Source organism: Agelaius phoeniceus, chromosome 3 (genome assembly GCF_051311805.1).
Source record: "Agelaius phoeniceus isolate bAgePho1 chromosome 3, bAgePho1.hap1, whole genome shotgun sequence".
Lineage (NCBI taxonomy): Eukaryota > Metazoa > Chordata > Aves > Passeriformes > Icteridae > Agelaius > Agelaius phoeniceus.
In genome coordinates, this window is record NC_135267.1 from 83,141,283 (window position 1) to 83,167,342 (window position 26,060).

General features: G+C 38.5%; 1 protein-coding gene across 5 annotated transcripts in view; it reads left to right on the plus strand.

Annotated features, from left to right (window-relative positions):
• Nucleotides 1-26,060, plus strand: part of SMYD3 (SET and MYND domain containing 3) — a 379,752-nt gene that overhangs the window by 181,973 nt on the left and 171,719 nt on the right. The window contains exon 1 of one of the 5 annotated variants that reach the window (XM_077175749.1): nucleotides 15,552-15,667. The exons of the other annotated variants lie outside the window; for them this stretch is intronic. The gene's annotated coding sequence lies outside the window, so the exon portion shown is untranslated. Of the gene's footprint in view, nucleotides 1-15,551; nucleotides 15,668-26,060 lie in introns of those variants that run through there. 5 annotated transcript variants of the gene reach the window in all.

Consider the following 26,060-nt stretch of genomic DNA (forward strand, 5'->3'; position numbering starts at 1 on the left):
AAATCTGTAAGTGAGAGATAAATCAAGGTAGAATCAAGATTATATGGAATGTTTCAGTAACACTAGCTCAGTACACAAATTTAATTGCTTAACTTTGTGTGTAAAAAGTGATTTGAAGTCTTAGAGTTAAGGTAAAATAATGAAACAGGTATTGTTTTGCATTAATGATTTACATCAAATAAGTGATCTGGTAGTTAAGGCTGAAATGGTACTTGAATTTAAATCTTAAATTCTGGCATATGTAACTTCTCTTTATATTTCTTGGGGTCAAAGTTTCACTTATATAGTCTCAACCTTTAATTTTATTCAAAGTAGTGATTGAGGAATAACTATTCACCCATCATTTCTTCTTCTAAACTTGGAAGAAGCTGTTTAGAAATTATTCATAGCATTTTTAAAATTCTGGCCACTTTAAAACATAATTTCCAGTAGAATTTTCTGAGCATGTGAAAAATGGCATAGAATTTGTAGCTTTGATCCATCAGAATGCTTTGCTGTTGTTGGATAGGCAATGTACTAATCACAAAATGGATGTCAGAGCCAGCTGCCTACTTCTGCTACATGTATGCCTCTTCTCAACTCTTCTCAGTGAAAAATTAAGAGTTTGATGAGCTCCCTGCCTGTAAATGTCAAGGTGTCATTTACATAGGTTTCAAACTTTAAATCTGTCTAAACTTTAACTTGCACAGGATCTAACAGATTTTCAGCCTGAAGCTCCAAATTCAATTTATTGGCTGATTTTTATTTCACAAGGTAGGTGACCATGATATGTCTGTCAATATCAGATCCTCTTAGTTTAGCCTGTAGGTCCTTTGCTAAATGATTCTACAGAATTATGTATTGCATTATGGCACAGTCCTAACCCAATGCAACAGGAAAATTCCTAAAAAATTCAGTGGAGCCTGATTTTTGTACACTGCTCTTTGAGAGCTATGTAAGAAAGAGCCCAAAAATATTATAGCTGATGCAGAATTAGAGAAATTGCTTTGCATTTGTTTTCCTGATTAAGTTTTTACCAATGTAGTTGCCAGTTTTTAGTTTCCTAAATTGTCAGGAGTATGTTGATAACTTCTTTTAATAAGACACAAACAGATTAAAAGTCTGGATTTGCTTCACTAAATATTTTCTCATTTCTGGTTTTGGACTTAAATAAGGAAAACATGGAAACTTTGTCATCTTCAGTGCAGCAAATGCAAAAGAACTGAGATTAGGAAACTTATTATGTGATAAGAACTCTAGCAACTGGGGTTTTCACTTCTTAATGCTCCCTTCTACTTCCCATGAACATTAACATGCTCAACAATTTGTGTCCTTTTGAAAGTTCAGTGTTTGATAGTTTAGACAGAGACTTTCTTTTTCTGCAATGTGCAGTTTCTTTTCCTATACTAGAATTTTTAAAGACTCAGTTGGCAATTCCTATTATATTTGATTATTTGGACCAGGCAAATTGCCAAATGAAAGGTTTGTAAATTACCTGCTTTATATTTGTGTGGTCCTCAAAGGACTGAAATTTGCTTTGGGGAAAAGCAAAGGACCAAGTAATAACAATTTCTTCTTTTTTTTTAAAGCAGTGCCAGAAACTTAATTTCAGAAATCTTTTTATTATTAAATTTCCCAGCCTTCCTTTCAAGCACTTTATTAGGAACATGGCTCATTTATTTGGGAGGGGGAGGAAAGCATTGAAGAAGGGGGAGATAAAGGTGAAAAGCAAGCTCATTAATTCATGTTATGATCTAAGTGCTGTTTTCATGTTGGCAACAATTGCAGTTTTCTAATGTGCAGTCATGGTGAAAGACTGATTCTAACATGGAAAGTGAGAAAATTGTTTCTCTTGAGCTTTTTTTGGAGCTCATTTATATTGAAATTTTCAAGGCCTTTGGAATTTTTAAGTGGTTCTCCTAGAGCAGGTGAAAAAGACCTTCAGAAGATCTTTTATTTCTCTGGCTCTTTTACAGAAGGAGCCAAGAAATCAAACTTTTGCTTGTTTGACTTCCAAACTAGATGCAGCTTTGAGCACTGGGCTTGAGTCTGAGGCTGTTGGAAAAGCAAAGTCTAGCTAATAGATATAGTGTCAGGAGGAACTGATCATGCTTCTGGGTTGTGGTCTGTAAATGACTTCTTGTTTATTTAAATTCATGGCTTAGCAGTTGGCACCTAACTTTTAAGAAGGGACCATTTATCTCCAGCCTACAAAATAAAGCCGGCCTGAAAAGGTGCAACAGAAGAGGTCAGTGCTGCTATTAGTTACATAATAAATGCTTTTTTTTTTTTCCCCCAGTGAAAGACAAAAATACTGTGAGCCCACTTAAGCAAACTTAGAGCAGGGGGACAATCCAAAGCCCAATTTTGTCAGTGACACCTGAGAAAGCTGACTGGAAATTGGAATTTCCATTCCCCAGGAGAGCGGAACAGTTTTGAATTTTCGATGGAAAAATTAGCATTTTGTAATATTCTGGTTTAGGGGCACAGAAATATTTCAAATTCAATATTGTTCAAATTGACAAAAATGTTCTTGGTTTTTTTTCCTGATCAAATGTTTACCAAATCTAATTTGATGAAATTAATATTTTCAACAGCAAACAGCTCTCTCAAGAAATGTTTTTGCTGTTTATTATCAGGGGATTACATGGATACATCCCTCTGAGGGAAGGCCTTCCTTTTCTGCCCATTCAATTTAACTAGTTCTCTGCTCCTTCTATTGACTATCCAACTGGAGCTCTGAGCTGTTGGCTGTCCTTCTCTAGCAGCTGTTTCTGTAGTGTGTGGGTCTAGTCAAGGAAAGCCCAGAATTCATTTCCACTTTTTTAGCACCATTGATGAGATGTTTCTGGCTTCTTGAAACACTCTCAGGCACAGGGAGAGCTCTGAGGAGCTGTGTGTGTCTCTGGTGCTTTTAGAATTTGAGATCAGGAAAGCTCTTCTATTCCACTTTTTCTTTGATTCCTTTAACTCATTCCTCAAAATACTTCTGCTGCCTTATTTATTCAACCTTTTCAGGCCCCCTTGTTGCAGATTTTTTTCTTTCACAGGCTTTTGTCTCTCTGGCAGCCTGATTTGTATTTTGTGTGCTTTTTCTCTCTGAGGATAACCCATGGGCAGTTACTGTGGTGCAAGGCCAAGGACAAGGTGTACAACTGTGGTCTTGTTTAATGGGAAGGGATGGATCTGCAATGGCATTTGGGTGGAGGAAGCAGTGCAGATGATGTATTTCTTACAGGTGGCTCATTGTAGGCTGGGGAAGTGTGACAGCACAGGTTTGAAGGAATGCACCATACTCTTTTAGAAATGACAAAAATAATAGCAGTCAGCTGAGGGGAGGCAGCTGGAGCAAGGCAGAATGTGGGGACACTTTACTTCCCATTCCCTTTTACTTCACATTTTACACATTTTACTTGTTGCTAAGAGGTTCTGTGGGGTACAGCAGGTAGAAGATGTCAGGTGTGCCTTCAGATGTTTGAGAGATGCAGTGTTACAGCACTAGTGTGAAAAGTAAAAAAGCTATTGGCGCTTCTGCAAGAAATGGAGGGAAAAAATATTGCCACCACTATTCAGCAGTGCTAAAAAATAGTAAACAATTTTTGTGAAGGTGTGCTGCAGAAAAACACAGAGGATAGCTTTGGAAAACAATCTAGTGCAAAAATATATCACATAGGAAGTAATTTTTCTACTATAAATGAGGTCCTGTTTCATCATTTATCCTCTGACCTTCATTTTTCTATGAACTTTTCAAACCCCATCTAAGATAAGGCACTTCCAAAACTCTCTGCTAGACTCATCTTTTTTTATCTTCTTTTAAAATCTATCTTTTAAAATCTAAACCTGTGTGGCTTTTAGCTTAATGTTCCATTTGGACTGTTTATTAGCAAATGACCAGACAGGAATGCTATCCTGTCCTGGTCTTGCTAGAGTAAGAAGTCAGGTTGTTCAGTCCTGCTGCACCAGAACATTATCTTGCTGGTTTTGAAGCCCATTTCTGGGCCTTTTCTGGTTGGAGGGACTCTTTCCAACATGGTTGGCATTGTCCATAGTATTTCAAAGGAGGAGCTCTCAAAGGGGCATTTACAAGGAAAATTAATCTTCCTTTACTCTTCTGAATATACATCACCTGATGTGTTTACTCTTTTCATGGCTGATGATTTGCAGACATCCCATATTCTACAAATATACTTGTCCCTACATAGTTCCTCCATCTGACAGCCTCACAGTTTATAGCAGAAAGTCTTGTTATTAGGCCCAAAGCTTCTGACCTTGCACATGCCTATTCAATTTCATCCCATTTCTATTACCCTTCCAGATAATCCAGCCCCTGCTATGTGAACCTCAATCCTCCCTCAAGACATTCAGGTCTCAGGGAATTTATTTGTTCATTTTTAGATTTTTGTTCCAGCCATTAATGCTAGTATTAAGTCAGATTGGCCTCAACCCCAGTCTTCAAGGGGTTTTTCATTATTAACCTGCTCGAAGTGTAACAGTTCCCTTCCTGCCACATGCTCCTCTAACAGGCTGTAGCTAAGGGGAGGGGAAACCCTGCCCTGGCCCCTGTGACCCCAAAAGCAGATGCCTGTGGGGCACAGGGCAGGCTGCTCTTTCCCAAAGCCTGTGGAGGAGAGGCTGCTGGAGCAGAGCTGACAAGTTCACATGCTGAGTTCTGCCTCTGCAGCCAGGAGAGGCAGAGACACACAGAGACACCTTTGGGGATGGCAGAGATGTATGAAAGGGCACCAAGAAAGGCCTTGGAGAATTTGCTTTGACCCAGCAAATGAGCAGGTATAGCTCAGCTGAAAGCCTGTCAGGAGGAAAGGGCCTGCCCTGCAAGGGCACAGAGGTTGGAGGAAGAGATTCATTTGCAGTCCCTCTTGCTCTCACTCTTTTACCCAGCAGAGAGAACAGATATTTCTTCTGTTAACAGTGTTTACTGCTCCAGCTGGCATCCTAACAATACCGACTTTCCAAGATGCTGAGGTACTCAACTCAGGCAATAGATCTCAGCACTTAATCCCAAAACCTCATGTTGATTTGAGGTCTGCTAGAGTTACAAAAGAATTAAAATATAAAAAAAAAAATAGAAAGCTGAGAAGTAACCTTCCTTTCACTAGACAGTACAACATAAGGCATTGTACTTAATCTGATTTAAAGGTGTTTTAACAACACAGAACTTACATAGCCTTGCAGTGCCAAATGTGTGAGTTAATGGGTTGAATTTGTTAATTTATTAATGATTGCACACATTTTGTCATTTAGAAGAATAAATTACTCAGTATAACATTACACACTAATGGTACTATTTTCTGTGTGGTCAGAAATGATGTAGAGAGACAGTATGCTAAACACCACGTTTCAGGGGCAATAATTGTTATGAGTAAAGTGTATTTTCTTTTGTTACAACACTCATGAACTTGTCAAAGTTGAGATACCATGCTGATGCCTGTGCTGATACTTAGCACTTTGCATGTTCACAGCCCTGTACAAACATTAATGAACCAATGTAAACAGTCATTTTCATAATGTGGCTTAATATAATAAGGCATTGTGAACCTTGCTTTGCCTCTGTATGCACAAGGGATTGTAATTTACACTCCTTTCCATGTGCAGTGAAGGCTATACCCGTCATCTGCCCTCTCACAATCATCCTTTTCCTGTGCAGTTCCCACTGAAGGGGGGAACAGGGCTCCAAAGAGCCTGGGCCATAATTTGTTTGGCTCTCTTCCAGCTTTCTAGATGGTGCCAGTTTGCTCCAGGCTTCCTCTGTGCTATATCATTGCAAATCCCTTTTTGAGGGGTGTTGTTTTCCCCACATCTGGAATTACCTCTCTCATTGCACTGCCCGGAGTAAAAGCCCACCTACGTTTCTAGTGTGTGTCTGCTACATTGTCTTACACATTTGTCAGCAAGAAAGCACTGCCTGCCTTGGCCTTTTTTTTTTTTTTTTTTTAATTTTACAGTGTTAGATACCCTTTTGCTTCTAGCTAGAAGTATGTGCATCTATTTTGGCAGCATGGTCTCAAAGAGCTCTATTTGAGATATTAAGTGCATGCTCTCAGGACTTGAGCGAGCCAGAGCAAGTAAATTAGCAGAATAGAATGAAGTCAAGGGAAGAACTGAAGGGCTCCAGATAGTTTAGGATTGCAGCAGAAAGCATAATATGAGAGCCAGCTCTCCCAGTTGTTGAAAATGTATTTGGAGAGAGCTGGGAAGAGAAGACACCAGGCTCCTAGTAGCTGGTGCTAACTCCCAGAGCAGTGACTACCAGCTGAAGTAATCTTTGCTGGTGGTATCTTTGTGTGATACCTTCCTGTCAGCAGGGAGTTACCTTTGTAGCTGAACTGGCCACATCCTGTGAAACCAGAGGGTTTATTGACTCCATACAAGACCAGGCTCTTTTGCCTCCAGGGAGGGTTAGCTCCTTGGCCTGAAGGGTTAAGGTGAAAGGTGTCTGTGGGTTTTAATGGTGTTGTGCTGTTAGTGGACTACAGAGTTCCATGCTGGCTAGAATTTGATTAACTGAGCAGAAATAATTCAATACTCTCTCCTGCAGATTTTTGAGGGGAGACATGCACCTGACAGCTGATGCAGATAAGCATTTGCAGGTGCTTCTTAAAGGTGCATATCCTCTGTGCTTCTTGAGGAGCAAACAGGAGTTGAATTATTCGTGTTGCTCAGTGCAGATGTCTGGTTTTTAGTCTCATCATTCATCTTGGCTCAGCAAACACCTGTGTTCATACATTGCATCATAAATACTGCAAAATGAATTGTGATTTTTATATTATTTGAATATGACTCTGACTTGCAGCCACACAGTGAGATGTACAACAGCCATGCTGTATTAGCTGTTAATTTTATACTGGAGAATGATGGTTGAACCCAGTTATTTCAGGACATATGACATTTCTTTACTTAATGGCCCCTGTACCAGCAGAGGATTGTGCTCTGTTGGGCTAGACTCAGGCATGCCAAAAAGATGTTTGTGAAAAGACTCCCTGTAATGCTACTTAAATATATTCATTGAATGGACTACACTAGGTCTATCATTTGTTTTATCTTCTAACTTTGAAAGCATCAACTTTAGGGAGTCTCATTCATATTGAGCTGCAGTGGTGAGCTCAAAAACTCAAGAACTGAGTTCTAGGGTCAGACTAGAACTCCATAGGTCAGAGGTACAAAACCTAGAGAAAAACCTAAGTTATTCTTGTTTTTCTTGAGAAGAAGGGTAAAGAAAGTCTCCAGATCTACTTGGATGAATAGCCACTTTCAAAACAGATCTTAAGAAGTGGACAAAAAGCCTACAGCAAATGAAAACAATCTCTTTATTGTTGCAGTTAACAAAAATGAGGATAAAATTAAATTGTGGCATTGGCTTAAATCTTGCAAAGTAGGTGAAATGAGTAGTACCTTATCTATAATAACTGTTCATCAGTCTTAAGAAACTGGCTGGTCAAGTCACTAGAATAAAAAGACTCTAGAATAACTTAAGTTGGAAGAGACCTCAAAGAGGTCATCTAGTACAGTTCAAAACAGATCTGATTAGATCAGGTTTCTGTGTCAGGGCTGTGCCCACTCACATCTTGACCACCTCCAAGGAGGGAGATCTGCAACTCCTCTGGGCAAGCTGTTTCAGTATTTGACCACCTTGTCTTAAAAAAACTCAATCAACAGAACTGTATTGCAGTGGCTCGGGACAGAGAACAAGAACTACTTATGGAGTGTGAGCCACCCTTCCCAGAGATTTCCACCAGTCTGGAAATGACTGACCAGCTGTGTTCTGCTAAGCCATACCATCAACCACCACCACCAGCCACTAGTGACAGGCTGACAAAAAAAGGCAAATGCATTCTTGAAAGTTATTGGCTGGGGAATTTCCAGAGGTGGTTTTTAAATGTACTTCAACTCCTGCTATGGATGAAATGGAAGTGGAGCAGTAATGTGGGCTATGAAAATGATTAATTATGGAGAATAGGGAGGAGTAAAATAGTTGGTTGCTCAGAGAAGTCAAATGAAGGCTTTGAAAGGCATTGTCCTGCTCTCTGTAACTTTATTTCCACTAAGCTGTAGAATGGGAAGGAATAGATGAAGACTGTTAATTAGAAAAGTGTTTTAAACAAGAATGTGGTGAAGCCTTGGAGCAGCTTTCAGAAGAAGCAGTTGTAAAAATACATGAAACAGAAACAAAGCCAAACTGACTTTGACATGGGGGTCTGCAGGGGCGGCTTTTGCTCAATACACCATTTGTGTTTTTCAGGGTAGACAGTGTGCTCAGGAGTAATTTCCCTGGTGTTTCAGTACATCTGGCAGCATTTTGGTTGCTCCTGTCATGCCCTGTTATTTCCTGAGCACATGGACAGGAGTAACAGCATGTCTGCAATTGGCTTGGCTAATCCCAGGTGCTCCCCAGTGCCTGCACCTTGCATGCATGTGGAAAGGCTTGACACATCATGGAAAGGTCACAGGGAGCCCACAATAGACCAAGGAATTTGCTGATGTTTCAGTTGACTGGGCATCATCTTTGTATGTGCATTTCTGCTGAGGAAGTCTAAGATAAAAATATGTCAGCCCATAAGAGAGACATTTGTGAAAGAGACAGAAAGATGTGTACTCAGTGTGTCCCTGTGCATTCCAGCTGAGAGTGTTTTTCCATGACTAAACAAAAAACAGTAATTTCCTTAGAATAGTAGCTGATGATTTTTCAATTGTATTATTTGTTTGGCATTATTTTATGCCCTTAGAAGCAATTTAAGCCAAATTATGTAATTGAAAGCTTAGCTAGTGCTTTTTAATCCACTTAAGAGTTTTGTTTTGTATAGCCTGTTGGCAAAGCAAACTAAATTAAAGAAAATTCCATCTAAAAGCTGATTCTAGTATTTGTGATTATGAAGTCATGAGTTGAAATTCTCCATAGTTGCTGCATTTCTGTATTTTATATTTAACTTTAAGACTGTTGTGTATTTAGCAACCATCAACAAAATAGTGTAATCTAAGAGAATTGATGGAACAGATATTTCACTGGAAAATAACAGATTAGTGTTAAATGTATGTGTAACGGTGAGAGGGCTTAGGCAGAATGCAGAAATATCAATAAACAAATAGTAAGAGGCAAGGAATGATATTTGAGTTCAAAATAAGGAAACGAATGGACATATTAAAAGATATTTAAGAGGAAAGTATTAAGGAAGTTATCAAAAGAATAGTTTCTATTCCAGTACTTAAAATTCAAAAAGAGAGAGCAGAAAACATCTGTGCTGATGAGAGATGGAATGATCAATGGTTTGGAAAGGCATGTGCAGCTCAAAAAGGGGATATCTGCCAGAAAATCACCTGCTGTTTGCATCAAGGTCAGACACTGCAGTGTCCCCAAGTTTTTAGACCAAAAAAGTCTTTGAACTAGACTGATCCATAGGAGTATTTACACTGAATTCATGGAACTGCAGACTAAGTTGTATGAGCCCCCGCTCTGTTGGTTTAGATGAGGTTTTGCCTAGCAAAGCTCAGCATTACTGTATTTTGTGTCACTGGAAGTTTTTATTAATGTCCAAAGCTAAAAATAATGGTATATTTACTGCATTTCGAAAGTCACCTTTTAGCACAAGCACAGACTTTCAACCCTGCTGACCACTGAGCTTCTGAGATTATTTCTTGGGATGAATGCCTTTATCCAAAGCACAGATTTGATAAATCCATGAAAATTTTCCAGCTTCTGGAACAAAACTTTCATCAATTACTTGTAGTGCATAATTGCATGGATGATCACAGTTATTATTGTGGCTGTTTCTAAGTAGTTTTTGTGCTGGTAACATGAATGAGTGTTTGATGTTTGGAGAAAGGATTGTTTTTGAAAATAAAATCTGGAGTTTTTCCATCGCCATATTGGGAAAAGCTGAAAGCAAGGTGATCAACCATGCTACAGCTTTTATGTACCAGCTTTCATTCTGACACCTTTTCAACATGAAGGAAATAACTTCTTTATGGGGAGAGATGCAGATTATTTAAAGCTAATCAACTGAATTTGTGTATTCAGTAATAATTGTTGCAAGCCACCTGAGAACTTACCCAGATTAAGTCGGATCTGTAAGAGAAATCAATGTATTACATAAAGATCTATTGGCAGGAGAAATTTCCCTGTCCAGGTTTTTGAATCTACAAAATCTGCAGTCCTTGGCCCAGCAAAAATTAATGATTGTTTGAGTAAGAATTCCAAGAGTATGGAATGATTGAGTAAGAATTTTCCCCATAACTTCAAGAAATGTTAGGGTTTTTAGAAAATAAATGAAGTGCATTATTATGGTAACTGTTGGAGTATAAAGAGACTACACCAAGTAGTTTAATTTAAGTACATTTAATTTAAAAACAATTTTTTATTTTTAATACTAGTGATTCCAAAAGTCGTTAGCTTTTATATAAGCCTTTTTTTACCCATTACCAATACTTGCATAACAGTTGCTGTTCACATTTTATGGATGAAGAAAATGATGTGAATAATTTTCTTTGATTAGAAATAAAGTTCCAATTCATACCAGAACACTAACTTTGTGAATGCAAGTTCATTCAAATTTCTTTTTTAGAAACGACTTAATTCATGATTTTGTGATTATTATTTCTGAAAAATTATTTTAAGCTAAGATATAGCTCCAAAACTGAATTAAATATCTTTGAGTTCAAAGAAATATGCTTAAAAATGCTTTCTTTGAGCATCAAAAACTTGATCCAAATTTTGGGTTCAACATGCTTTTGATTAGGTCAATGTGTAATGTCTTTGAAGTTACACCTTAAATGCCTTTGAAAGCTGGAGCACTATTTTTAGGAAGTGAATAAAACCTTTTAGGCAGTAGATTTTATTAATGTGTATTTAACTTAGATTTGGCCAAGGAGATCAGTTATAGCACATATATTGGGGGGCGTGGGGCAGGGTATGTTTGGGAAGCAGAAATACAGTCCTATCAGAGAAATAACATATGCATTGAAGAAATATATACTAAAACAGAATTTAGCATTGAAGTATTTTTATTTGTTGTCCAAAGAAATAAGTCCTTTTATCTGAGCATAGGTGGAAGAAACCAGTTCATGGGATCTCTTCTGGGCTCAAAGGAGAGTGTTAGTTTTAATAAGGAATTTTAGTAAACCCCAAATATTGCAGATTTCTATTAGTATTACAATTAATGGCTTCAAAAAGCAAACCAAGAAAAACACCTACAGTTTTTGTGTTGTTTTCCCCTTCCTTCCAAACCCAATAAAACCAACTTTTCCTGAGGTTGGTAAAGGCTTTTCAACAGCTCTTTATAAATCATTGAGAGTATTATATTTCTCCTTCCTGGAGAAAAAATGTGCATGGTAGGATTCAAGCCAGTGGTTTTAAGTGATCCTCAGGGCCATGGCATCAGATTGCACTGTGGGTGCAATTTTACTGTCGTCATATGAAGGCAGCAACTGTTGCATCAGTGGAATTTTTGGAATGGGAAATTCTTGAGGCCAAATCCTGGCCTTGTTTCTGTGGCCAGCTTGAAGCAGGACTTGTCCAAAGTGCAGGAGTGAAGAATGGGGCATAAAGTGCTATGAAAATGAAGGTCTGGCATGGTTGCAGAGCCAAACCACATGGACTTAATTGCTTGTCCTGAGTAGGAGCAGATGCAGAAGCAGTCAGCTTCAGAAGTCAGCTGCAGAAGATGCAGTCAGCTTTTTGTTGGAGAAGATGTGTAAAATTTGAAGGGTCTTGGTTCTTCCTTAAAGCAGTGCACTCTGGGTGAGAATTATTATTACAAGCAGCATGTGAGAACAGACCTGTGCAAACACTACCACTGGATCTCCTGGGAAATTACGTTTGCTCCCAGAGCTGGCTTTAGTTGGAGGAGCTTTTCTTAGCCACTTTTCCCTCCCTCCAACTGGTTTGCAAGTTCAGATTTTTCAAGATTCCTGAAGACTCAAACAGTGCTTATCACTCCCTATCACCAGGGTGTCAGACCTGTGTGTCTGAGCCACCCAGAGCCTTCACTGTCACTTGCTGTCACTTTTCTTGGGGTTTCCCAGGGCTCACTCATGTAGGAGCAGGCACTGGTGTCACCCTGTGCCCCTGGAGCCATGGCAGCACGAGGCCTTGGGAAGCTGTTTGCCCAGGTTTGGTGTTGGGGACAGACTTGTCTCAGGGCAGCAAGGCTGAGCTCCTCAAGGCACATTTCTATTTCTCATGCTAAAATGTGTTTCTGAGTACTAATTACCATTTACAAATATTTTAATGTCTGCTTAGGAACTTAGCTCAAGGGGAGAAGAGAAATTATGGTAATAGTTTCAAAAGACCATAAAGGCCACATTTTTTAGCAAAGCATTTGGCTTGCTTTACATTAAACATGCCCTCAAGTTCCATATTTATTTTTAATATATTACTCCTACATCATCTCTTCCTCCACAGTGATTTTCCCTTGCTGAATAACATCCACTCAGCTTTCCTTAACCTAAACAGAGCTGTCAATCCTAAAGTTTAAATTGGCATCATCCTTTCCGAGCCCCAGCTGCCCTTGGCTTTCAAGGTTTTGTCAGTGTGATCAAAGTATAGTGCTCTTGCACCCACATATTTTAAAATCTTTACTGGGTTTGTTTCTTTTGGATAGTACCCAGTATATCACAATGGTCAGAATTGTTTCTGGCATCCATGGAGATAATTATAGCATGTCATAATGTTGTGAATAGTGTATTGTATCAATATCCTTACATCACATGGGGAATTAAAGATATGAAAAGTAACTGTTCCTGATAGTCAGGAATCTAAAGGTTGTTTTTCTATACTCTCTCGCATGGTTGATTAACAAACTTGGCTTAAAAGACGAAAATGCCTATGAAACTTTTCTGAATTCATTTTGACTGTGCACAAGACCTGTTTCAAATTTTGAGCTGAGATGAATTCAACAAAGGTTATGGTATGACCAGTGGCAAAATTATTAGAGAGAATTTATTGCCATCTTTAAGGCTCCACTGTTTCTTCTGCCTTCATCCCTGATTTTATTTATTTATTTAGTTTTCTTCCCAAAATAAATATTTTAGTTTTGACAAGTTTTATTGTTCAAATTTGTATTTTATTTTAAATTTTCAAAGCAAAAGACATCATTGTCCTGGTGGATTATAATAGATTATACCTTTAAATGAACTTGTCAGATGTCTCTGTTATGGAAGCTGCCAGGACCCCAATATGAATTTAGAATTTGGACATCATGTATATGTAGTAAAAGCAGGAATTTGATATGGTATGGATTATGTACTTTAAAAATTGTCATATTTGTATACATTTTATGATTTAAGGGATAAATAGCATGTATTTGGTAAAATAATGTCAAAGATGCTGCATACCAAAGAGTATTCAGACAATTTCCTGCAAAACTGGGTTTGACTTAGCAAGCTGTTGACTCTATTACCTTCAAACCTTTGTGTCTCCAAGTACCACAGTGACAGTGTTTTGCTATAAAAATATGCAGTGTCTGACAGTAATACATACTGAAAACTGTTTAATCAAAATATTTTATCAATTAAACATGGGTTGTTCCCATGTTGAACTTCTTGTTTGAAATTTCTATTGCAAAGAACCCTAAAATCAAGAATTGATCTAATTTTATGCACTAACAATAAAGGAAGTTGGAGTAGATGATGTCCAAAGGCTCTTTCTAGCCAATAGTTCTATCATTGTTTGATTAAAGATACTGCTATTGATAACTTGCAACCTTGCCATTTTGTCACCTTTGATAGAGAGATAGTAAGAGATGCTTATTGTTTAATAGATGTTTATAGTTTTTAGAAGAAAAAAAGTTTTTTAGAAGAAAAATGAGGCCAAGACATAGCAATGTCAGATGCAGTAACAGGCCTATTCTTATTCAGCTCTCAGTGAGTGTGTACAGACAGGCCTTAGTGTAGTTTGCTAATAAATTAATTTAAGTTGTGAAATTCTGTGTGAGATAAACAATATTGGTTCATGGCTCCTGTGAAGTTGGTCTGGAAAACAAATATGTTTAAGACAGTATCCCATAAAGAGCTTGTGTCCCATGTCCCAGCTGCTTGTCTTAGGTGGGACGGAAGCAATTCTGAGAGTCAGAGCAAGCAAGTTTTAGTTTTGGCACTTTTCCCTTCACCTTGGGGACAGTGATGTTCGAGTCATAAAGTGCTTTTGTTGAGACTGAGCTTTCCTCTTACATAATCAATATTCCCGCTGGAGTTCTAATTTTTTTTTTTCCCTGGATCCTTGAGTTCCCTCCATTCTTTCATCTAACTCTGCTCTTCAAAAAAGGGACGATCATCAAGCCACCTAAATTATATCCACTCTCCTATGTAGGTAGTTTATTGTGCTGTGAAGTAACTCTCTGTTTGTTTGATTTGTTTTGCAGGTAAGTAGCACAAGCACCCAATAGTCAACAATTTATGGTAAGTATATTTTGTAATTAGGAAAACTAAAATTGAATTACTGTTTTTTTTTTTTCTTTAAAGGGAATAAACAAAGTAGGGGGTTAGTCATACAATAACATTTGTTTCAGATGCTAGTCAGAGTGTTTGCAGATGTCATTGGGTTTACATTTTTCTCCTCAAAGTGTTATTCATCTGTTGCAGGAAGAAATAAATATAAATAAGGCAATATTTCAAGGAAGTTGAGCAAACAATATTTACTTTAAACACAATAAACAAATGAGGGTTTCTTTTTTATTCTCAACTCCTTTCAGTTATAGTAATCTTAGAAGTTGTTTTAACTGAATGGAAATCTCACAAAGTGCTGTGTGTAAACGTTGGTGTCCCTATAACTTTTTTACTTCTGCTTATCCAGTCTTTGACTTAATATTTAATGAAAATATTATTAACACTGAATTATTATCTATCTAGTATAGTTAATAGTTCTCAGTGTACTTTCTAAAATATGTCATCTTTCTGCCCCTTCAGCTGGGGAAATGATCACAGAATGATTGCAAGGGACTTCTGGAGATCATATAGTCCAAGCCAAGAGTGGTGAAGAGGCCCTATTAGAAGCATATGGTGAAAAGATAGATCCTGGGCCACTATCAGGGCTCTGACAGGGCTTGCCATCCTCTGTGGTGCCCAGTTGTTATAAAATAAATCTGTTTTTTCTAGTATACATCACTGCTCCTATTAATTTAACGTCTTAGTATGGTACTCAGTTGCTACACAAGCAAACTTTAAAATGTTAATTTTTAGCTTTTTTAACTTCCCAGCCTCTCTAGAGGAAGTTGTTATACTGTTAATATACTGTGAAAGGTGTTACAGCTTTGCACTGCAGTGTTGGGAATTTACTAAGTGTACATGGCACATTTTTTCTTGTGACAAGACTGATGACTCTCAACACTTGACACTGATGCTGTTTGAGCATTTGATCCTCTTAGAAAGTGATTGTGTTTTCCTCCCTGTAGTTTTAACTTTGTAGAACATTTTTCTCGTTACTGCTCAACTCCATAGAATTCTTTTTTGGTGGGGCTTCTTTTTGTTTGTTTCTTTTTATTTTTGTTTGGTTTTGTTTGTTTGTTTGTTTTTGTTTTTTTAATAGCATTTGTTCCTTTCTTCCCTTCACAGGTACCTTTTTTTTGCCTCGTGGACAATTTTATTTTGAATTCAGATGGTTCTCTTCAACTGATCACACAACTCACTCATCCTTAGTCATAGAGGATTTTTCTTTCAACTTTACTGTACATTGACAACACCTGTAAGTTTATGACCTAGTCTACATTTATTTTAAAATCTAGTAATTCAGTTATGTTTATTATACCTGTGCCCCAATGATGTGATCTTCTTTGACTGTGCTTTCTCTTTTTCCCATGGCATCTTCTCCAGAAGTTTACTTGTGCTGCCTGCTTTCTGTCATCTTTTGTAAACTCTTCTGCCAGAGGATCTACACCAACTATCACTTTTTTGCCTGAGATTTTTTTTAATGCATGTTTGTACGTGCACATACAAAAGTGTGGTAGATGTGAAGTCACATTTAAACAGAAACAAAATACGTGGCACTAAAATTGTCAAGACCCAATACTGAACATGGAGTAACATATTCTTTGCAGAGGTCAACTCTGAATTTCTTCTGCCCTTTGAAACACTATTATCACCTTGCCATACCCATTTTATGTCCTACATGCTAAGTTGGTTACATTGTAATGCTTCCATAAATTTAATTTTTTGCAGGTGGGTTACAGGGCTGGCATATATAAATAGGAAGGACAAATGGATGCTTTTCATTTGTGTTTTCATTTATTCTGTCTGCTCAGAAGTGAGGAGGTGACTCATAGTTCTTCCTGGCAGACTCAGCTCATGGTTCCACTTCAGGAAAGGATTTCAAGAGGTGAATTCCTAGCTCTGGTGCCTCAAGTTAGGCCTGGAATTCTGAAAATCTGAAAGGACCTGCTGAGTAGGATTTGAATATCCCAATTCAAACTACCAGCAGTTTTTTTTTTTTGATGAAAAATTACCTCTGAACAGCAGAAGTACAAAAAAAAACTCTAGGCCTAATTGACTCTCTGTATTGTGGAGTTTTTGAATATACTTTTTACATAACTTTCATATGTTCTCCTAAGATTGTACATATGTCCTAGCATATTTTTCACCTTCCAGCAGAAATGGAGTATATCACAGATGCTGCTCATACTGCAACAGTGAGTCTTTAGGTAAAGTGAGGACTGAAATATATCACAAGACTGTCCCAAAAATATGATGCATCTCTTCAAAACAATATCCTATATTCTTAAACTGTCAAATACATTTTGTGCAATTTTTCCACAGACTGGCTATTTAGACTGAGATAAAATTAATGTTTTAAAATTTTCTTTTATGTGAGAAATTTCTTGTATCTTCAGCTGTGTTTAATTTTATTGTGGCACATGGTCTCAAAGGCAATGCTTTACATGCATGAAACTTCCTAGAAAAGTGACTAGTGAGTACACCTATGTATTTTCTGGCAATATTTCTAGAGGTAGTTTTTTATTTGCTTTTACTTGGGAGCTGCTATGCTGAAGCAGTTGAAAATAAATTATTTCTTCAAAGCAGCTGGTGAAAATTTGTGCTCTTAATTTTATTTTTTTTACCTCATATTCTGGATGAGCCTATTTACTAAAAAGAGCCTTAACAGAAAGATCATCTTATATTAATCTGTTGGCTGTGATTTGGGCTGGGCACTGTTGGGCATCTTGCCCAGACAAGCTTTCTGACAGTATTGGAAAGGGAAGTCTGTCCTCATTTCCACTGGCAGCAAGCTGTAGCCATGATCATTTATGTTTCATCATAACATTTCAGGCACTGTTTCTTTGCTGTTTTTTCCTTTGGTTCCTCTTTTGCCCTTGTACTCTTAATTTTAAAACAACACCAAAAAATCTGGTGAGAAAATAGGCCTTAGCAAAATTCCTAAGAATATCATTAGCATTGTAAAAGTTTTGTAATATCCCAAACATCACTTGAAATAATGGTACTCTTCCCTTTGTCTCAGCAGTTGTACAGTACTTCCCTTTTATAGGCAGTCAAGATTAGCTCTTCTATTGGCTTTAGATGATAGGGATTTACTCTCATAGAGCATCAAAAACCATGGGCAATAGAAATAATTACACTGGAACCAGTGCATCTATCAAAGTAAAGCAGCTAGATTATGTATTTATTAAAATAATAATAAAATATCAGTGCATCTCAGTTTGACTCCATCTTAACCTGCACCTTTATGTAACTCTTTCCTTACTGTAATTCCCTCAGTGAAGGAAAGACTAAGAACAGTGGCTGTCTGAGAGGTGTATCTGAGACTGTCAGTTCTCAATGAGTTTCCCTGATACATTTGTGTCTTGTGGGGCTTCTAAATATTTTATGCTAAGTGCCTTATTGGAACATGTAACATGAAAATTGAGGTGCTATCTTGAAAATGTGAAATGTATGCTCCCACTTCCACTAGGCTTTCTAAAAGCTTTGGAAAATAAATGATAGCAAAATAGATGTTTCTTATAGCAAGAAGACAAGGCATTAATTTCTTCCATTAAAAAATGTAAAATATTTTGTGTCAGAGGATAACAACCTGAATGTTTGACTTACAAAAAAATGGAAGGAACTGACTGAAGATTTTGTAGTTCACTAGCTGTTGAAATTTAACAGTTAATTAATGCTGTTTTGGTTGTTTCCTACTATTTCTTTAGCATCCTTTAAAACAAACATCTTTTAAACTTTTTAAAATGTTGACACTTGCATCAAGCAGAAAAGAGGTTGATTGGTTTCTTGAGCGTGAAAGGGTCTAAATCTGATGCTGTTTGAATTTCCCAGTTTCCAGGGTGAAGGAGTGTTTATAGAACAGCACAGGTGGCAATTTCACTGCTCTATTTTGTCAGTGTGCCCCAGGAGGAAGATCAGAGAGACCACATCTGGGTTTAAGAGAGGATGTCCTCCTTTTTGTGATTTTCATCTTTTCCTGTCTGCAGGCCCTTTCCACAGTGTTGCAAATTAACACTGACTTCTGTGGTGGCTTTGATGATGTTGGGTGCTTGCCTGCAGTCTGGGCTGACACTGCCAAGATAATGTCCCTGAGCAATCAGGTGCTGATAAATCTTAGTGATGATCAAAATGAGGTTTTTTGGGACAAATTCACAATAATTGCTTGTGGAGGAATTTCTGTTCCCTGTTGCAATTTTTTTCTAAGCTTTTATTTTCTTCTATGCAATACTTTCAAGAGCAACAGCTATTTTGCTAACTTGACTTTGAAGCTGACAAGCTACAAAATAGAAACAAATTAATTGGTGTTTATGCCCCACTTGAAGCGAGGGGGTTGCCTGAGCCCTGGTTCTGCTACTTTGTGGTTCCTCTCCTGTACATCCAGATCATCCTGAATGTGGCAAGAGCAGGATCTCATCCTTCAGCTGAGCAGGGCAATCTGCTTGTGAGCAGGGATGCTGATGTCCCTGGTATGCTGGCCATGCCCAGAGTTACATGCCCTGTAATGCAGTGAGTGACTAATATGGAAATTTGGCATATTTTTCGACAATAAAAATCACAGGATTTTTTAAAGAGGGTAACAAGCCAGTTTCAGTGGAAGTGTGCCTGCTGAGATGGTAAGCTGTGATTAAGCTCAGTCTGAAAATAATTTAGCTGGTTTTGGATTGAAACAATTCAGTGTATATATGCTTAAAGTCCTTGGGGGGGTTCTGTCATTGTCTAATGTATCTACAGCAAAAATTCAAATCCTATTCCTGTGATGAGCTTCCATGTGGTTATTACTGAGATATGGTCATTTGTCAAAACTTAATGGACCACAAAAATAAGTGTCTCAACAAGGACATCTATATTCATGTTTTAATGCAGCTTGGGTTGTTCCTCTGAAGCGAATTTCCCAGTCAGTCCGTTTTGGTTGAACAGCAGAACACAAAGAGGAAATCCATGCTTTTTGCTTTTGAGACTCAACTAGAGGATGTGCTCAGGGAGTCTTGAACATACACCAGGTAGAAGTGAGCTTCAGGACAAGGCATCAAAGCAGAGCTGGTCTGAAGTTTAAACAGGGAAACAGGAAAATCTGAAATACATACAGTGGGGATGACAGATCCTCAGCGCTAAATTTTGGTCTATAAACCCGTTCCTACGTGTCTATAATACCTGCTAATAATATACACATAGCCAGTGCTCCCGTGAGCCTTTTGGATGCTTACCAGCTCATGAAGTTAAATCATCTCCATTTTGGACAAAGATACTGTGTCCACTTTTGTAATTTATACTCACATTGTTCCTGCAAAAAAATTTACCGTGCAGTGCTTAGTACTGGTAAAATACCACAGAAATGTGTGTGATTCTGCAGGTCAGAAAGTGTTAGTTTGTGAGGAGTGTCAAAGCTGAGAATCATGGGAGGGATTCTTCTGCCCAGTTTTTAAATGAATTTATGAATATTTAGCACTTCTTCATCTGCAAAACAAGTTCTTGATTCTACCCAAAAAGAAGAGAGAGGATCTTGCTTTACTGTTAGAGATGCAAGAACGTCTTCCTTCAGTTTCAGGCTGACCCTCACTCTGGAGGGCTGTGTATTGATGTGCTGTGCCTTTTCCACACACTCTGAAGGATGAGTCCAAAGCAAAAACTACTCTGTGGGGTCAATGGTAAATAAACCTTCCCTCCTCTTCTTACTGGTCAATCCTAAGAAAAATCAGAGCAGCTGGTTGTGTTGGGGCATTGTTGCTGTGTCAGCCTTATGTTTGCTTTGGAGAATGAAGGTTTCTGTGAGTTTTAGCAATATTCTGTTCCAGACACTGTGCAAAGCTTCAGCACCTCTCCAAGTACCAGCTGAGCATGTCTGAGTAACAGCACAATGATTGAGCTCATGAAGTTGCTGAATGAAGTTCAGTGGTACTGAAGGCTGAGGTGAGAGGTCATGAAGTGGGCTGGTGCCACAAGTACAAACCAGTGTGGCACTGTTAGGGGGGCTGTGGTGGATGAGAGAGAAAAGCTGACTGGAAAAGACAAGGGTAAAGAAGCAGAGATGACTGCCCTGGAAAAAAACATTCATAGTCAATAACAGAGTCCAACAGAGTTGTTTTTTTGTTTTTTTTTTTTAAATTAGTAACACAAGATGGATTGGAAAATTGCTCCTGGACCACTGTTATTCACATATGTGGTGAAGTTTGTAAAGACTTAATTTCAGCAGTAATAGTTGTCTCTTATAAATAACAAACTCAAGCTGCTACACAAAGAAAGTTGGTATTATTACCCTATTTCTGTGGGGGATAGGGAGTGAGATGCTGGAGGGGTGGCAAGAAATTACTTGTTTGAAGACACTCAGCTGACCCAAACAGATTGAGCAGCAATTCCCAGTCTCCCTGAAGTATCAGAGCTGTGCTCAGTGTGTGCAGTATATATAAACCAGCAAACACCAATTTGTGGCTCTGTGGCACAGGATGGGGGTGCTCACCCAGCCTCTGGGAGCTGCCTTCTCAGCCTGAATAGTACCTGGATCTGGGATAGGGAGAGAGAAAACTAGGGGTGGACTTGTCCTTCTCCCAGAAGTGCCCAAGGTTATATCCAGTTGCTACCAAAAGCTGTGTGCAGTCATGCAAAATTCATATATAATCAAGGTATGTGGGTTGAATGCTTTATGTGAGCTAATGGTTTATGTGAGCTACTGTGGTGGCCAAATTTTGTTGAGTGTCAATACTGCCAGCAAGTTGTCCCTCATTATTCTGTGGGTGTTAGTAAGTTCATTTTGTGTCCTTTGATAGTGCTTATTATCTAAATTATTTTAAGTGGTTTGTGTCAGTTCAGTAAATGCTGTTTATGATTTAAAAAGCATTTTCACAGGTGCTTTACAACATTTGTATTCAAGAGGCATGTGCTCCTTTTGCATACATCATATGGCTATGCAGTCACTTTCAGAAGCAGATGTTTCACCCACATACATAGCGTGGATTTCTGTAAGTAGAGACTTCTCTGTCAGAGAAAACTGACATTGTTACTCCCAAATTCTTTGGTCTTGTCGTTTGGTTCCGAAGCGTGCGAATTACTTCCAGGCACAGAATATCTCCAGAAAGCATTTGTAACTTTGCATGAGGAACCTAATGCAGGGGTTTCCTTCTGTCAAAGCTGCTGGGAGCTAGGTAGCGTGCATGCCCCTTGCCAGGGAAGCCTCGGGCTGCAGCTCACGCTCAGGCTGTCCTCATGGCACGGTGCTGGGTTATGCAATAGTTACCAGATCCACTTTCACACCTTCGGAATGCTTATTTTCCAGACTTAGAGGGAGGCCCAGCCACGTCAGGGTGGGTGTGGGCAGGGTGAAAGTGAAGCAAGGACGTGGAGAAGGCGGCTTTGCAGCGTGTCCCGTGGCGGGCGCTCGCTGCGCTCTCGGCCCGGCGCAGCAGATGGCAATGATGTGCCACAAACGCGCCTCGGCCCGCTCGCTTCGGGGGCAGTCACGGTGGCTGTGCCAGGTTCCCGAGGATGGATTGCATCCCAGCTCTTACAGCTTTTTATTTTTCTTTTCTTTTTTTTTTTTTTTTCCAGATTAATTTCTTCTCACTCAGTGTAAGCTGTCTTTGCTGCTGGGATAGCACGGTCTTGTTGCCGACTCTCAATATTTTGGCTTAGATTTACTTAACCAGCTCCACAGATGTCACTGGTTCTGAGTGATCTGTAGACCTCTTATGAAATGCATGCCATGATAAAGGAGGACAAGCTATGTGATTTAATAGCCCCCTCCAGACCTTAAATATTATGAATTCACTTCTAGGGTAGAGTGAAAAGATGATAAGGACTTCCCACACTATGAAGGAAGTAGGGGAGGTGAAATCTTTAACTGAAACTTCCAAATGTGTTTCTCCACAACCTCAGGGTCAACTGCTTTAGGTAACAGGAATTTTAATTACCTTTTATAATTTGCCAGGGACAAACAATATTTTTGTGTGATATCTACTGCCTTAGTGATACCATTAATAAGCTGCTCTAAGGTTTCTAATGCCTAGTTTCTATGTAAATACACAAAAGTACCTGAATCTGGGAGATGCTGGGATTTTCTGGCTAGCATTTAACTATGTGAAGACTGCACTACATTTGGTAAGAATTGTCTATAAACTAAAGTGTTCATTCTTTGGACAGACTAACCAGTAAAAACCCACCAAAAAATAATAATAATAGTAACAGTAATATCAACAAATAATAATAAATAGTTAACATGGCAATATTGCATACAGTGACAGCAACGTCTGTAAATGAAAGTGTTGATTTCTCCTTTGCATTGCTGTCCATCTGTTACTTGAGGCCTTTCTATACATTCTATCAGCATAATGCCTAAGTGAATAATTTAATATAAAATCAGCATTAGAGATTTTCTGGATTCTGATACCCAATTTAAAAGTTATGTGCTTATCCTGTAAAAATATTTATGAACACAATGTATGGAGGCACTGCTGCTCGGAGAAGTATTTTTTCCTCTATTGACTGTTAGGATATTTTTTCAAGGGTGTAATTTTTTTTTTTTTTATAATGTAGCTCTATTAAAGCAATTCTGAAAGGAGGTCCAGTCACTACTAATTCCTGTGTAAATTAAGCATAATCACTCAGAGAAGAGACCCTTTATTTAGTGAGTTTAAAGCTCATTATACAATTTTGTAGGGGGAAAATTACTCTGCCTGTAAATTAGCTGCATTTCCTAATGAAATAACTTGGCAATTTTTTCAGTCTCCTTTGATAGGAATAAGAATTATAGTGGCATTGGAAAGTAAAATCATGCTATTTCTACTGGCAGTTTTTTCAATTGTATAAGAAATTATAACCGTGAACACATTTTGATTCAGATTGATCTCAACAAGTAACAAAAGCATCTTTTGTCATGGTGTTTTCTTATCTCTTTCCTACCTCTTTTATTACAGCCTAAAGTCAGCTCCATCAGCCTTACTCCTGGTTTATGATGACACAAATTCTCTTGGGATATGTGGCTTTCTCAAGCAATAAAGCATCATTATGCTGATCATTTCTGAGGACACACTATTTCCCATGTGAGTTGTGTTTCAAGGGACAAACCAGCAGAGCTCATCATGTTAATTTTCCCAAAAAACGAGGCTTTCATCCTCCCATCAGGCTTGCAAAGGCGAGAGCACTTACCATAGGTGTCTGTGCTTGTCTTGTTCTACCCTGACGCTTGTAGATGGCAGCAAACTGATGGCATTTTAAGTGCTTTGGCTGCAGCTACCAGCAACAGGAGTGGTGGAAGACAAAATAATTGTTCTTGAGCTGGCTGTCCTCTCACAAGCAGCAGCAGCCTCAGTGCACATTAGCAAGCCAGGCTGGTGCCTGTGGCTCTGCGGGGCGTGCACAGCCATCCGCTGAGCCAGGTGTCGTGACAGAGGTACACAGACCTGCTGTAAAACTGAAAATCATTGTAAGAGTGCCTAAAAGAACTACTTTTTACTTTTTCCTGAAATTGGTTTTGCTTTGTAATATAGATATTAACCATACGTACTGATAGGGTGTGGTTGGTTTTCTTTCATGCAGAAAAAAGTATAAATTCAGGGGAGCATGGATTTGTATCCTCAGGGCTTCTTTTTTCTCTTCTGGCTTTGGCCAGTTTTCAGCTGTATAAAATAAAGGTTTAAGGATAGTTTGGCTTTAAAAAATAACATTCAGACTGTCCATAAAGAAGTATTCAGAAAGGTCATCTCAATGTGTGGGTGCTTTCTTCATTTCTTCACACAACAACTCTGTTTGTTCTATGATAACAGGAAGAAGCAAGTTCTTTGAAGTCTTTTTCAGTTTATTAAAATTAGTGAAAGATTAAATGGGGTTTTGTTAAATTTGATCATTATGAAACTTTGAATCGGTGTGAACAATATTTCTTCACCAGTTAGGACCTGGTACTGAAATTCTGCAGCTGGACAGTGGTTTTGGGTCAATAACTGGTTTCAGAGTTGCTTGCAGTCCAGCACAGAAAAGCAAAGCCATTTCCCAAATACTGTTTCCTCTGTTTTTTGTGTGGATTCCTCTTAAACATAGGGATGTGCATGCTTGTCAAACAGGCCAGCGTGGTGAAAAATCATATTTCTATTTTGGATGGAATGAGAATGTAGCTCCCTGAAGTTAGTGTACATAAGTCTGAATTGCCAATACCTTTGGGTTTGCACACTACTACTGATTTTCAGTGCTTCTCAGTAGATGCTCATCACTTCTTAAAGGTGACGTATTTCTGCTTAGCATTTTCAGCATCTGAAGACAGACCCCTGAGAGAGTCACAATACTAAAATTCATTCTCTTTGCAAATGTGAAAACAATATAGTGTGAATTTCCTAGGGCAAACATTCCTGTGAAAAAAAAATACTTATTTCTGATGAAATTAATTTCTTTGTTTTATTTAATACTTGACATATTTTATATCTACAAATTGGTTGTTTATATCCATAAGATTGGTTGTTGCACAGACACCAATAAATAGCATAGAAAAACCTGAAGGATAAAGAAAATGAAAAATAAGCAAATTTGAGGTGAAAGGTGCATTACTCCATTGCTATTCTGATAATTAGAGAGAAAAAATTAATAGTTTCCAGAAAGTATTTTAAACATGAGAATCTCTTATTAGGTTCTTCAAGACTGTAATTAATCACTTGCAGCCACATATGTTCTTTGCATAGTGGTGTGCAGCAGTAGCATTTCATTAAAATTCAATTCAATAATAACAGGTCACTCAGGATGTCATTTCCTTTGGGATAGGTTGGGATGCTGGCTGCTTCACCCCTCATGTGCTGTGCCAGCACACTGAGTTGAGTAGAGGAGAGTGCAAGTTGAGCACAGCAGAAAGCCCCTTGCTCTGGGTGGAAATGCTCATGTGAGCCCTGGGAGCAGAGGGATGGGCACAGGGCTGGCAAACACGTAACAGGGCAGCAGATGGACAGTGTGCCAGGGAGCACAGGCACAGAGCTCTGATAAAGACACTGCAAGTCACAGTCAAATTCCTAGCTAGAGGAAGTACCACGATTAAAAAGAAATAATTCATAATAATATAAAATAAATGCAGGTGATATATTGTCCTAGTGACAGAGTTTTTTGACTTAAACAATTTTATTTTTTTTTTAGCCACAGTCATGGATTATATACTCATAGCTCCTGTGCTGCCTTCCTGCCTTAACTAGCTGGCAGTGCAATTAAGATAAAGATGGGTGGACAAGTGGTTGGAGGTGCTCTGATTGTCACTTAGTTCTATTAATCCCTTAGGGAACAAGATATCAGAGGGACAGATTTTGTCTAGTACATTCCATGTTCCTTTTGAGGGACAGGATGAAACATAAGCAAGAGTGAGAAGGTGCCTTTGGTGCCCAGTGGGATTTGGGAGCTGAGAAACCTTTTGATTATAGACAGTTCTCTGCAGGTATCACTGTTTTCCTGAGTGAGTCCTTGCAGACTGTTGGGAACCATGTTACCAGTTAGTCATTCCATCCTCCCAGCATGCAGGGTGCTCCCTTATGAAGCATGGAGAGAGTATAAACCATTTTCCCATGCAGCTGAAGGAACCTGAAGCCCCATCCTGCACCATCTTCTGCTTGTGATTCACATTCCTTTTGAAATGTATCTCACTGGCATTACAAGAAAACACATTAGACTCCTGGAATTGTTCTTGGGGTCAA